This window comes from Lonchura striata, chromosome 10 (assembly GCF_046129695.1).
Source record: "Lonchura striata isolate bLonStr1 chromosome 10, bLonStr1.mat, whole genome shotgun sequence".
NCBI lineage: Eukaryota > Metazoa > Chordata > Aves > Passeriformes > Estrildidae > Lonchura > Lonchura striata.
The window spans coordinates 18,810,487-18,825,541 of record NC_134612.1 but is presented as its reverse complement, the minus strand read 5'-3'; positions in this window follow the sequence as shown (position 1 = coordinate 18,825,541).

Sequence of the window (15,055 nt, the reverse complement as noted above, 5' to 3'; positions counted from 1 at the left end):
AAATAAAACATCATCAATAATGTTACATATTTATTGATAACGTGAAACAATTAACTGCTTTGGAGAGGAGGAGTAAATGTGTTTATGTTAATGCTGATTTATTACTTTATTACTTCTATAACACAAAACAAGACTTCCAAAACCCAGCATCCATTTTTTTTATCTTGACCTATTTATCAGTTGTTTTTATCATGAAGCCCACACAAATGAGGAGAGGCATTTATTATGTTCTTTTTATTTCACAATGCATAATTAAATCTGAAAAAACTGTTTTCTAGCATAAATATGCATTTATTTTTAATGCTTTAAAGTGATTTAGTTTTCTATATGTTGTTTTAAGGACTGGTCATATTTTGGTCTTCATTTTTATTGTTTTTGAATTCAGAAAGCTCTCTAAATTAATGTCCGGTGGAAAATTAGATCTCATGTTCTGGTCGTAGACAGAATTCAATCAATAAATTCTAACTAAAAATTATACATGAGATTCTCTTTATGCTTTCATGAGCCAAATTTCTTTGCTACTCCAGCAAAATTAGCAGAGTAAATAACTGAAGTCATTCTGAAATGCTATTTGCTTTCAGAGTGCTATCCCATGAGTCCAGGACACTGGACAGGTGCTTGTCTTGACTGTGATTATAATCTGGCTTGATCACACCTCAAGCATTCATACACATGGAGAGAACTTTCCACAAATCTGTCTGCACAGTCATAGAGATCTTTTCTGTGCTTCTGTGCACTTTGGGAGAGCAGGCAGCTGACATTTTACTGCCCTGGGGCCTGTCCTGACTGGGTGCACAGCTGTGACATGGTGATGGATGATGGAGGACCAGGTGTGTGCTGAGCCATCAGACTCAATCCTGCTCCAGCTGGTGCCCAAGTCAGCTCTGGCTGCAGAGGGTGGGCTCCTGCCTGCTGCAGGCAGGACGAGTCAGTGGCTGTGATCCCTGCTTGGTCTCTGGCCACTCATTTTGACCATCAGCTCTGTAAATCCTCTGCAGCTCTTGTTATTTGAGCCCTCATTCCTTACCAGCCTGAACTTAGCACCAGTGGCAGGTCTTGTTCTACCTGCAGCACACGCTGGCATCCAGCCCCTGAGCAGCTCTTGGGACTCTGGTGCTTCCCATGATGACCCCAGAGATTTCTGTGCAGCTGGGGCCTTCATTTGCCACGAGCTCTCATCTCCCTTTGCAGTGTCTGTGCATGAAAGAAGTTGGAGGTACAAGAGCATCATGACACAAGCACAATTTGGAATAGGGCAGACAGAAGCCTTTTTAACTATGATCAGTGAGAGAACACTTGGACAGCATCTCCTCCTCTGCTCCCCCTTCCTCCAAGTGGTTGCAGGCACCCAGCCTATATACTGGTTCAGGGAAAAACAAACCAGGTGAAGAAAACAATCCTTTAGGCTGACAAAGGCAGGGAGCCATCCCTGGGAGGGAGGGACTCTTTAAAAAGCTTTTTAACTGCCACAATTCTAAGAATGAATCAAAGTAGATAATGAGATCTTATGGAGAGCTGGCTCTTGGTGGAGCCCATAGGAGTGGCACGCTCAGTATTATCTTGCCTCAGAAGTGGGGAGCTGGGAACAATCACAGGCTGTTAAGCCAAAGAGAGCATTTTTCTAGTTAGGATAAACTTAGCCAACCCTCTCAGATCTTAAAAATAATAATTTTACCACCGCAGAGGTAATATGAGATGAGCATTGCCTTTTTTTCAGGTTGCAATGAATCTGTAATAAATGTTTAAATGCCTTCACTGTTCTCCCTGCAAAGAAGAAATTTTAAGACCAGAATTATTAAAAGTGTCAGAAAATGCGAAGAGCAGCAGGGAGCTGCTATGGCTGTAAAGTGGCATAAGGAGAATCTGAGGGATGCCAGGAGGGTGGCAAAAACAGTGCAATGCTTCTCCTCTGGCTTTTGAATTTCTGGATGACAGCTGAAGTTTGGGAGCATGATGGTCAGTTTTGTGACCCCTCACTGCAGCTCTGTAGGTCTGACTTTCAAGTTCTGGGCAGCTTCTGATTGATCAGAGTAATTTATGATAAACACCAGTCAGTAATGATAAAACTGTTGTTTTCTGCAAATAGACAGTCTCACTGGATAACAGCCTTGATGAACTTTTGTTTAGGACCAATCAGGGATCCTTTTATGATTTTTGTTTTTCCTTTGACTATTTTACCCCTCTTAGGCATCCTGATTTTACAAAATTTAAATGATTCATGAACCAGGATCTTCTCTAGCTCAGCCAAAGCATGGAACTGCTTTTTCAAAATGTGTATGACAGTATTTTTTGACTTTTTTTTACCTGAAACTTTAATATTTTAATTTTAATTGAAGTCACTTTTTACTTCAAAGTTACAAGGTAATTGACATCAGAAGATCTAAATTTAAAAAATTAAAATAGAAACAAAATGTTTAATAATTAGAACAAAACACTCTGAGTGACCTAACCTGAACATTTTGTTCAGCTTTCAGTTTTCAAATTTTCTAAACTTTCCTGATTTGACTGCATACAGGAGCAAAGCATTGAGAAACCAGGATTTTTTGACTGGTGCAGAGGTTCTTCCTGCCCTGCAACAACCACATAAAATTGTGACATAGCAATGTCATCCCTGAGCAATAGGACTTTTGGAGGCACCCACAGTGTATTCTGACATTTCCAACAATTTTGTGAAGTAGCAAGTTTTTCCTCTATTCTCTTTATTCCTACCTTTTGGAAGGAATACTACTGAAAACAATTTATTTGGATGAAATTAGCAAAAGGCTTTTCATAGGTGCATGAATGGATTCAGGTAGCAGCATATGTAGCATATATAATGTATATGAGAATATGAGAGAATAAGAGCAGATCAGAAAATCAGCAATTGCAGTCCTATCACTCAGTCAGACAGTCAGTTTAATTCTTCCATTCTAGAATCCAGCTGTTCCCAGTCCCCTGTGCCTTTCCATGATGCTGTGTTGAGCTAGCTCCATCCCTGACCAGTCAGGGTTTTCTGAGATCCCATCTCAGCACCAAGTGAGGGCACTGCCCCCCACGGGCAGAGGCAGCAGGTTTTGTTCCTGTGGTACAGCCCTGCAAAGTGTGAGTGCAGTGCTCTAGTGATGCTCAAACCAGCACAGGTGGACTTGCCAGCCCCAGAAAACCTGTACACAGGTAAAGTAATGCAGCTATCCACTGCTCTGGGTTATGCTGTCATTCTGTATCAAGACAAATTAGGGTACTCGGAAGCAATCAGAAGTAATTACTCTTTAAGAAACAATAGGCATCACTCTGTGGCTTCTACCTGACAGCTAAAGGACTTGGCTTCCTGTGAAAAACCCGTACAGCTTAATCTTCTTGTGTCAGATCATATTTCCTTGTCTTCTCTTGGTAAATGTTTACATTGCTGCAGTAAAAGGGGCACTGCATGATCTCGGCTCACAGGGGCTGTGTGCTTAGAGATAGGAATGGGAGCTGCCTCTCTCTGCTAGCACGAGATGAGTGCAGAGAAGGTTTGCAGGTACAAAATAGCACCTCTGCGGGGGCTTGAGTGATCCCATTCTCAGGAGTAAAATCCTCATTCCAGTCAGTTCCTACTGTTAGATAAACTGACTCTGTGGCACAACAATGATGGGAAATAAAATGATAGGAAGTGAGCACAGACCTGGCTGTTCTTTTGCTCTTCAGGGAAGGCACTCAATGACATTCCAGCTGATCCATTTTAGGAGTGTAGATACACACACTGAACCCTGCTTTTGCCACCCCTACCACTGCATTCCGATCACCACTTGTCATTTTTAAGTGTTTCTTTAAAGACTGAACCCTTCTCAAAGGTTCCAGTGGCATCTTTGAAATCTGATAGAAATCTAAAGTCAATGTGTGTGCCGGTCAGTGACTTCGATTTACATTCTCCAGGAGGAACTGCAGGATCCATCTCAGTGAAGATGAAGTGAAAGAATGGGAGACTGAGATCCGAGTGAGCTCCATACTTACAGGGATAAGGAAGAATGACTTTTTCTTACATAGTAACAAAGAGCGATTCTAAATTTCAGATCCTGACAAAGGCTGTCATCATTCCTGCTGCCCTTAGATACTTATTTAAACTTTTTGCAATTTACATTTGCAGTAGCTGGTAGGAAAAGAAAGCTAAGTAACACTAAAGTGATTTTGTGGTTAACTCAGTTATACAGTGCGTAGGAAATCTGGATTTAGCTCCCAGCCTTGTTTTGGATGTGCTGTGTAATTGAATACACAGTGTCTGTTCACCTCAGTTCTCCTTCCATCAGTTAAAACTGAGAACATTTTCATACCATCAAAAGGTGATTTTGAAGATATATTCACTGATGAGAGATTAAAATAGACATAGGCCAGTAAATACTATTCTTTAACTGGATTCTACTCTTTCTGTGAGAATTAACAGTGAGACAAGACTTTTAGGAACATCTTCTTTAATAACAAAATTTAGTTGACCTTCATTAGTCTTTTACAAGATACTACAACTCTCAGCAGACTTTCTCATGCTTGATTTCTTCATCAAGAGGGTGGTGTAGCACTGGAAGAGGTCACCAAAAGTGGTTGTGAAATTTCCATCTTTATATATTTTTAAGAGGCTATGAGGCCAGGCCGTGAATGACCTGATCTGATGTTGGCAGCACTCCTGCTTTGAGTGGGAGGCTGGACTGCAGATCTCCAGAGGTCTCCTCCAACTAGCATTTCTGTGACTCTGTGAATCTAATTAGCTTCATCCTACATGGAAATATCAAAGTTATTTTAGGAAATATCTGTATCTTTGTGCAGTGGAAGCAAAGAAGATAAGTGTTTGTTATCCTTTTTTACTAGGATTGAGTAAGTATTCTACCAAAGGCAAACTCTTGAATAGCTCTGCTTCCTGGCTCTCTCAAAGCAAAACTAATGACAGATATTAGATTAGATTAGATTTGTTATCCATTTTTCAAATTAATTTTTCTATCATATCCATTGGTTATGCATCTTACATAATAATTTATTTGACAACACCATCCTGGTATCACTTCTGTATAATAATACTAAACCAAAAAATCGTCAAGCATTAACTCTACAAACATATTGCAAACTGCAGCTTAAGTATGTCAGTGTCTTATGAGGATACTTGAGGCTGAAATATCTTCCCTACCTGCAGACTTTTCAAACTAATACATATATGCTCTACAGAGTTAACAGCTGCTGCTGTTCCACTAATGGGAAGTATCTTCTCTCTCTTATATTCCAAATAAATCATTATTCACATCTTTCTGTCTTATGTTCAAGGTCCAAATAGTCCCATCTCTGTAATAGAAACCAGTAGAACTTAATGAGTTCTCTCAACTCAGAGTGACTTGTGTGTACTCTCCTCTAGCTATTAATGCTAAAAGCTCTCACATAAAGAAGAACTGTAGTGTAGTAATAACATGAGGTTCTCATTTTATATTTTTGTGTTTACTACTTATTACTATTTCACGTACATAAACTGGTATAAAAAGACTGTGCATGCATATTTACAAGGATGCACAATGCAATGAATTCTGCATCGTTCTATTAATGGACTTTTGAATCTTGTTTTTTTGGTGGAGGAGAATTGTTGCATTTGAGTGTCATTTGGTCCTTATGCATATATGAAAAAAGTCTGAATGAATCAGGAATTGGGGAAATGAAAGATACAGAAAGTCAAGGCACTGAGTGGATGTTGGCCTTGATTTTCTCCTGTCATCTTACTGGTATCTTACATCCGTATTGAATACCTAAATTCTCCATCCCTGCAGTTTTTTTCCTGAGAAAAAGTGTAGTAAGTGTGCTAAAGAATAATTCTTTTCCTTCAACGTGCATTAATAATTTAAGTGTTCCTTTTAAGCACAAAGGTGTGGCTTGTTACTCCATGTGTTTGTGTGCTGGGTGAAAAGGGTAAGAAGAGACGCAATGACAGCACTGTCTTGGCTGGGACTTGGGGAGCTCCAGAGATGAGCTGTGCAAGCTGCCCCAGGTGCAGGGGCAGACGTGGGCAGTGAGTGCCACACATCAGGAAGAGAGCAGACTGTGACTGGACTGTGGGGTCTCCATCTCCTACAGCCACCATCATTGTGGGACTGGGAAGGACATGTTTGTCTAAATGGCAGAAGACCAAGCAGAAGTACCAAATCAGAGTGGGCTCTGTTCTTCTGGCTTGGATTTTTTTTTTTTTTTTTTTTTTTTTTTAAGGTGAATTCAATAGACTGATCCTAGTTTCAAGATGTAAACAGCAATGAAGGGTCCTGCGCCTGCCAGAGTTGCCTGGACTGGCTCTGGAATGGTATGTGAACACAAGTACTTATGTTACTCCCTCTCTTCTTTAGGGGTCCTTGCACTGTGCTTTTTGCCATTATTTCCAGAGCGTGTGGCTGCAGGGATGTAGCAAACAGCTGCCTTGTGTCACTCGCCATCCCCTTCTCTGCCTGGCTGGGAGCAGTGCAGGGTTTCAGCGGGGGATGTCTGTCTAAATCCGTGCTCTGCTCTGTGTTTACGTTGGAAAAGATCAAAGCATGTGCTTGGAGTTAAAAATGGAGACTGTGTAATTAGGGACCTCCTCTCGTTCCGAGTCACATGTACATGGACTTACATGGGTGAGATGCTCCTGCCCTCATCACTGCCGCATCCTGGGGCAGAGACGGCTCTGCACGGAGCTGTTCCTTGCCACGGCCATCAGAGGTCAGGGCTGCCTTTGAAGGGAAGTGCCTTAACCTTATCCGTGACTAATCTGCTCTCTGCAGCGAGGAGAGACCCAAGACCAGGTGAGGATAGTGGCCCTGTTGAGTCAGAACAAGGCCCTGTCCAGCCTGGTGTCCTGCCTCAGACCGCAGCGCTGGACGAGTAAGAAAAGAGCACAGGACAGTACTGGAGAGAACTCCATTTTCTGATGTCTTTTCAGCTTCTGGTGCTCAATGTGGAGGCACTTCCTGAGCTCCATGCTGTATCTGAATTGCAGTATGTAGTAGCTGTTAGATTCTCATGAATTTCTCTAATTTTTTGAATGGACTTATTCCTTTGGACTCTACACTAGTGAACATCCACATTCAACCATACCAACTGTGTAAAAAGTGTTTCCTTTTTATTGTAAGAAGAGCAATTACTTCATTTTTGCTTTCTCCATCCCACTCCATGCTAAATACCTCAATCACATCCAAGTTCAGCTAATGTTTGTCAAGCAAATGAGTCCTTGTGTATGAAATCTCTTCTGCTACAGAAGCCATTTGGTACCTCTGATGTTCTTGTTGCTGCTCCTCTCTCTAATGTACCTTTTTGAGATTGCACAAATGGAATTGCAGGCAGTACTCAAGACATGGGCACACCAGGGAATGATAAAATTGCAGAATAATGTTTTCCATTTTGTTGCCTCTTCCTTTCCCATTTGTCCTTAGCAGTGTGTGAGTTATCAAGTCACTCTGCTGTTAGAAGAGCCTACAGGGAGACTCCTTCTGGAGGAAGGATGTGGATAACAGGACATGATTTATCTGTTTAATTTATGTTGGACTGTTTGATTTTGCAAAATTAACTTCCTCCCCAAAGAAGGATGTCAGATGAAATTTTCAGTTGAAAGGTGCAAGAGGAGAGAGAGATTAGTGTTCAGAGCAGGGCAAAGTTGTGTGCTTTGATCCTTCTGCACACTTACTACACTTCTCCACTGTGTGCCTTGCCTATAGGACAGAGTTTGGGGGCAGGACTGGGGGACTTATCCAAAAACTGCCAACCAGATTGTTTCCCTTGGATCAGACCCTATCGAAGCAATTGTGTCTTTGGCTTTTCACATGCAAAAGAAGCACTTTATTAAAAGAAACAAGATACTTCCCAGAGTCTGACAGCTTGCATTTTAACTATCACCCCTAACAAGGGACCTTAAAACTGACCCCAAGACTTAATTTAACCATTACAATTCCATTAGTCTAATTTGTCATGAAACGTCTTTAACTAATTACCTGCATTTGTAAGTTAGTCCACATGTCATGAGATAAGAAGTCAAGCATAGTCATAGGTCACTGCTCTGGGCTGCCATCACATAACACAGACCCCAGATGAAAGGGAATTCAGAGTTGATAGGAGGAATCCAAATGACAGCTACTCAGCCAGTACAAGGCAGACGTGGCTGTAATGCAAAAATTGGACCATTGTCTGAGAAGTGGTGTTTTGGAAAAGATGGGGCATGCCCTCATTAGCAGAATAAGGTCTAGGAAGACCCAGCATTCCTCATAAGCATTTGTCTTGAAGGTGGTAATTTGATAAATACAGGTCCCCACTAAAATCATTTGCTAAATTTGGCAGACAACAGTATTAAATATTTATGACTAAATTTAGAGCTGTCCCTTTTCAAAGAGACCTGATTATATCGTGAATGGCACTTTAAAAAGCTCATTTGGGAACTTTTGTTGGTTTCCTCAAAAAACAAATGTTGAAACAGAGGAAAAGACCAATTAGGAATCTGATTAAAGGTTGCTCAAGCCTTTCACTGAATAGCTTGGATTTGGCTCCCTATTACTTGTTGGAAATCTGCCCATGAATTTATAGTGGGAGCTACAACAAGCTGTGTGCCACAAACACCTCTCTCTCTTAGATTCAGACAACTGTAAACTTCCCCTCATTTCTCTTGTTCCAGTGCCTGTGACATTCCCCCTGAGACTAGATGAGGAGAAGGATATGGTACGTGATTAATGCAGGATGAAGCATTCAAGAAATTTTCTCATTCTTGTTCCTGCTTCCTTCCTCGCTGAGCGGAGGTGCAGAGGGAGGTCGCCGAGAGTGATTCCCCCCATCAATACAGAGTGTCACCATCACACTTTTGGCTGCTGGTGCTGGGTGTGAGGGGTAATTAAATCCCTGCCTCCACCCCAGCTCCTGTCCCTCGGCTGTTCCTTACAGACAGCAAACCCCGCTGAATTCTTCACTTCCATCACTCATTGGATCAATACAGAGGGCCGGCAGTGACACAGTTATACTGGTCAGGCCAGCCCTACCTTTGTACTCCCTAAGTACAGGCTCTGTCCAAGCCATAAATCACAGCTACTCTAAATTATAGAGCCTGCCAACACATCAGAGGCCTGGAGTGGGAGCTCCCTGTGATCACAGCAGGGAGGGGAGGATAAGGAAGGCCCTGACCAAGCTGTCTATTCTGTACTCAGGAGCTTTATTCAAACAGCAAGGAAGAGGGCCTGGGAGCCTCTGCGCTCCTCTTGCCTGCCGCAGTGGCTCAGCAGTGTTCTGGGGTTACCTGCTGTCCTCAGGAAAAATCGAAATCCTCCTTCTAAAGGCCATAAGGCAGTCACTGGGATCACGAAGAAACTTCCTTTGCTGGCATATTGCTGCAGACTTTATACGTGCATGTCTCCTTTTTTTGCATCCCTGTGGGGAGAGAGGACTGACCCATTGATTTGCATCTTCCTCTTACCAGCACTGGGAGTGCTCAGTCCTCTGCGCGGGGGAGGAAGGGCAGCACCCCGCTGTCCCCAGCTCCTGCACACAGCCACACATGGTACTTCTTTCTCTCCTGTGTGGAAGTTCACCTGTTGTTTTTTACCAATACTCTTCCAAATCTTTTAAGAGAAATGAATCTTCAGATCTCCAAATCTTTAGCCTGTCTGAAACCAGCATAAAATATCTTCCAGTCTGCAATGAAAAATCACAGACAATCCATCCTTTCGATCGCTTGCTTTTATCCTAAGCTGATAAGGGAGGCCCTCCTCTGCTTGTCAGCTTTGCATTCTTGGTGTGTGCAGCATAGCTGAGGATTGCAGATTAAAGGTGAAGAGTTGAGCAGGGAAAAAATGCAGGAATGAAGCAGCTGTTTAATGAGATAGAGGGGCTTTCCTCTTGAAAACTGCTTATCCATATCCTGTCTCTTGGTAATTACAGAGTATTTTCTTTATGGGGAATGCTAGCACTGTTTTCCTCGTTTAATATATTTTACCCACTTGCATGATCATCTTTTCACTTTGGTAGGTGAAACCATTCTTTATTAAATGGTGAATGTCAACAGCATTGTTTTAAGCTGCTTAGTTCCATCTTGTGCATCTTTTGTCTTACAGTTAGAACAAAGTTCAAGTGTCCTCAGAAGTTAAAGCTCAATCTGTAACTAAGTTTGAGTCCTTGCAGTTCCAGGCTTGCAAACTCCTTTCCACCCAAGTCTCTCTCAATCTGTAACAGAACATCTACAGTTACTAATCCAGATATTGTTGAATTGACTTTCAGTGGTTGGATGTGCTGTCCTGATAGTTAGAACCAAACATTTGAAAGACAAATTCTGGCAGCTGTTTTAGACTGCTCATGTCACCATTTGTTTTTCTGCTAGAAATATTTTAATTTTCAAAAACTCGTCCCTGTGCCTTGCTCCATTTTTCAGGTAGACCCTTCACCTCCTGGTGTCCCTAAGGATCTCAGGTGGGACAGCTTCATCATTGGTCCTGGTGCCTTCATCAGTGCTGTAATTTGCTGGGATTCACCTCCAGAAAGAGATCTAAGAATCCATCATTACAAAATCTGCATAAGCTTACAGGGGCCAGAGCAGCTAATAAAGATCACTGGGAAATGACTAATGCAGATGTGCTGCCATGTACCTACCACTGTCTTTTCTGGTCTCTGGAGAGGTACTGGGAGAGCACAACAGCCACTTGTGGAGAAAAACAAGAGAAGAGAAAGGATTTCTCTGCCAGGAAGAGATGCAGTCATGACTCTGGCTTGGTGTAATAAACAGCATGTGCTGTTCAGAGATCTGGCTGTGCACAGGCCATATTCTCCTGATCTCTCTCCAGCTTGGAGATCCCTCTGCTGTGGTTGATGTGAACAAGTCTCATTCTTTGTATCACCTCCATTGCAAATGAGGTTAGGAAATGGGAACATTTCAGAGTTGGAAGGAGTGATCTGGGATTCTTTAGATACCAGAAGTTCCTGATCTTTTTTTTGTATAGATAATGTCAATGTTTATATATGTAAAAGTGATAACAGGGAGTTTGCAGAAATGGTGGGATTTTGATTTGGGATTGGGGGGGTTGCTGTGAAGTGAGGGCTTCTGAAATGGCAGACGGGATCATAATGTGGAAAAGATGGATGCCTTGGCTTGGAATGTATTGCCACAGTCTGGAGCAGGAAATCATACGGGGTTTGAGACGTGGAACAGAAGAGAGAGAAAATCTGCCTCACAAGGGATTGAAGGAATTTATTTTAGGGACTTGAAGGATTGAAGTAACTCATTTCACATGACTTTTCCTCCTCTGTCCCATGCTCATGACTGCATGCAACAGTCATTTTTGCTGATGGAAATGTGGTCACTGTATTTTCTGCCCCACTGTCGTCTCCTTGTCTCTTTACTTGTCCATACAGTATCATATACCCTATGGCATCATATATTTAAAATAGATGATTATGCAGATGTAAGTGGATCCCTAAGGAAACTTAGCACATGGACATAACACCACAGACAACTTTTAACTGATTATGCAGCTATAAAGAAGTTTCTTATTTTCAAAATTAAAAACACCTTAACTTTTTTCCCTTCTTTTTTATGCTAACAAACCTAACATTTTCCTCTCCAGATAAGCTCTGAAATGGAAGAGAGAGTGCAGAATACCTTATGGAAGTGAGGGCTGTAGTTTTATGGGTTTAGACATCTCTGAAAAGCACAAAAATATTTCCTCCCATTTGCAACACCCATCCCCCTGCAGGCAGAGTGCAGCCCCTGTATGCATTTGGCTTCCAGATCTGTGATTCCTAGCCTCCTTTTTATAAGCTGTGAATTTTTTTCCCTTTAAAAGCACAGAATTTAAGCCCCCTCCCATGCCCCCAGGGAAGCTTTTGTCCTGTGAGTGCCCTAGGGTTTTAAAGAATGTGGAAAGTCCTTGGTTTATTCTGTTTCTGTACTGCTACCTCCAGTTCCTGATTCCTGTTCCTCTGTGGCCTCTGCTAACGCAGTCTGTCCCGAATGGGGGTTTCCTCTGCAGTTCCACTGAAATGTGGCTGTGTGCACAGGGACTGCAGCCTTCTAGGCAGCATTCTTTTCTTGTTATTTAGTAGAGAAGAGGTATCACTTTTTCCCTCCCTCCATCATCAGCCTGATTTTATTACAATCACATAATGCCAACACTGTTCATGTTTCCTCATCCCAAGACTTGGTGGATCCATTCAAACACCGTGTTAATCCCCCTCTATTCTCAGTAGCACCTTTATGATGGTATTGCCTTTCCAAGCTACAGTTGATCTTGCAAGCCTCCACACCAGCTAATCCAACCTCTTTTGGCTTCTTTCCCAAAGGTGTACAGTTCTAAGGGGAACATTCAGCAAGGATATTTTCACTCAGTACCAGTGGATCCAGAATTTCTTATTTTCTTACCTACAGGGCTGCTCACTGCTCTCCATCACTAGCAGCAATGATGGATAGATGCTGCTTACATAATATAATCATTATAAAAGAAAATAAGACAAAAAACAAGGAATTTAAAAGCTGTCTTCATTTTCTATCTGTAGGTACAAATCAGGTGGAGCTGCCCTAACATTTGTGCTGCTAATTAAGGACTAGCCTGTTAAATAATAAACAGTACACACTCTTCTCTAGGAGCAATCTAGCAGTGAAGCGGGAGAAACCACCTGGGTGGAGGGACCAAGGATTAGCTGGTGCCTGAAGCAGAGACTGTATGGAGAGCACATCCAACAGTATTCCTAGAGCAGCTCTAACAACTCTGGCAGATCATAGCACAATTCTTCTACTTTATTATGTGCTGAAAAGTAACTTGTTTTTACACATTAGACACTAATCAAGGTCACCCTTTCATTGCTCAATGCTCTGCATTCACTGCACTGTTGGCAGGAGGGCTTGCTCTGCTCCTGTGTGTTCAGAAAAAAACCCAAAATAAAAAAGGAGAAGAAATATTTTGGCCAACCATCTGTTGGAACAGAGGCCATGGACACAATGCAGATATGAATGCCTGGATGCATTTTGCAGGTGTGCCCTGTGACCCATTTTTCCGTGGAGAAATTCACTGGGAAAATAGATTGCACTAGACTGTTCCTGCAACTGCAGTTAATCGTGCCTTTTCTATATTACTGCTACAGGATTAACACAAACATTGCTTCTATTTTCAGGCTTATCAAAGGCAGCAGCACATCTCTCTAATCTCCTATTTCCCTGCTCTCTTTAAAGTGTTTAAATGAATGGAGCACTGATGAGCAGGGATGCGGTGCCAGCAGGGATGGTGTCATTTAATGCCTCACTATTTATGCTATTTAATGCCTGTGTGGCTTTATGTGCCCTGGGTGACCTGCAAACCATCTGGCAGCCTCCACCCTTTCACAGGACAGACGGAGGTGTAGACAGCACCTTCACTTGTCTCTGGTTCAGAGAGTGACCAGCAGCAGTAAAGCAGCACAGTTCTGATGAGCCTGCTCCTGCACAGCCTGCACCTGCTGCCACTGGAGGATGAAGCTCGGAGGCCATGGACTGGTGACCCTTGAGACCAGGCAGGCTGGATCTCAGAGATCTGTGGGCACTTACCTACATTCCTGTTGGACTGGTTGGCACACACAGCCTGGATTTTTCCTTACAGCTGTAAAAAGCATAATGATACCTGATCTGCCCCAGCACCTGTTTGTGCACTGTTAACTTGTCAAAAGGTTTCAGACAAGCTGGAATCGGCAGAATTGTGTGTGTCATATCAGCTCCTTGTCCTAAGAGTTCTACAGCTGGATTTGCAGTATCATTGAATCACAGCCTGAATTTGTAGCCGTATTACTTACACAAATCACAAATACTTGGGTTGCGTCCTCCAATCTGCTAGGAAGTGGGCTGAGATCCACCCTGCAGCTTTAACACCACTGTCAGCTGGCATTAACTTCCAGTCATTTTTCCTTTGAGGCCAGATTGAAATCAGTGACCTAGAAGTAAAATACTCTGTATTTTGTTAGCAAGCAGTCCCTGGAGTTGTGCAGTCTAAATTAGGATGTTTTCTCAGTGAGCTCTTTTGTATATCTTCTATGGTAATTGTGCTGTAATTACCACAATCCTCTTTCTGGTAGCAGAATTTATTAATTGCTTTCCACTTTCTCCAATGCACTTTCTGCTCAGATCACAGTGAAATAAAGATTTTCTTTAGTGTGTGGAACAGTTACGATAGCCCACTGTAATGCATTAGTTTTCTATGGTGACATAATCAGAGATTATATTATGGATTCACTGATATTCCTGCAAGGAGAGCAAACTGGAAATGGTGTTGGACACTTACTGCACTGCCCGTTAGCAGTACAGGTGTGGGATCTGCCCCTGAGAATGCTCCTGTCTGGGAGAATATTTGCAGAAGTAAGAGCTAGTCATGTGTAGAAAAGTTTTCACAATCAGCCTTCATATTTATGGGATGGATCACTTGTGGACAGTGCTGAGAGTCTGCTGGGAAGTGCTGGCTGCCCTTGGCAGTGCCATTGCTGGAGGTTCATTTTATTCAGCATTTTAAGGGAGTGCCCAGCTCTTGTAACTTTACTGCAGTCTGTTCATAAGTATGTCTCCACTTTTTCTGGAGTTCAGATTCTCTGTTCAGATTCAAGGTCAGATCCAGTTGGTCACTCTGTGGCAGTATATAATGAATTGCCAGCATCCCAGAACATACAAAATTGGAGATTAGAAGCAGCTCCACCTTATTATCATGATAGTCAATTGCAAGTGGTAGTGCAGTGGATAAAGGGCAAGGTAATGTGACATGTGAGTGGAATAGCTCTCAATCTGTGTATTATGAAATTGTCATTCTGTGCCACTGTTCAGCATAAATGGACTAATCTTCAGTTTGAAAATGAGGAGAGCTTGACTGTTAAAGAATAGGTCATTTGGCTTCTGGCAGCAGCAGAAGATGCTGTAATATAAGCTGTAAGAACTTGTGCATTCTTGGTAAGGAGATAAAAATGATTAAATTGCACTGCTTGCTTCTCTATCTTTCAAAGTAATTCATATTTGGACCCGGATTCAGCTAAGCATTTGCATAATTCCTCAGGCCATTCCTATTCAGCCATGCATTTCAGTTTGTGCTTAAGCTCAAGCAAGTGCTGAAGTTCTTTTCAGTTTCTGGGG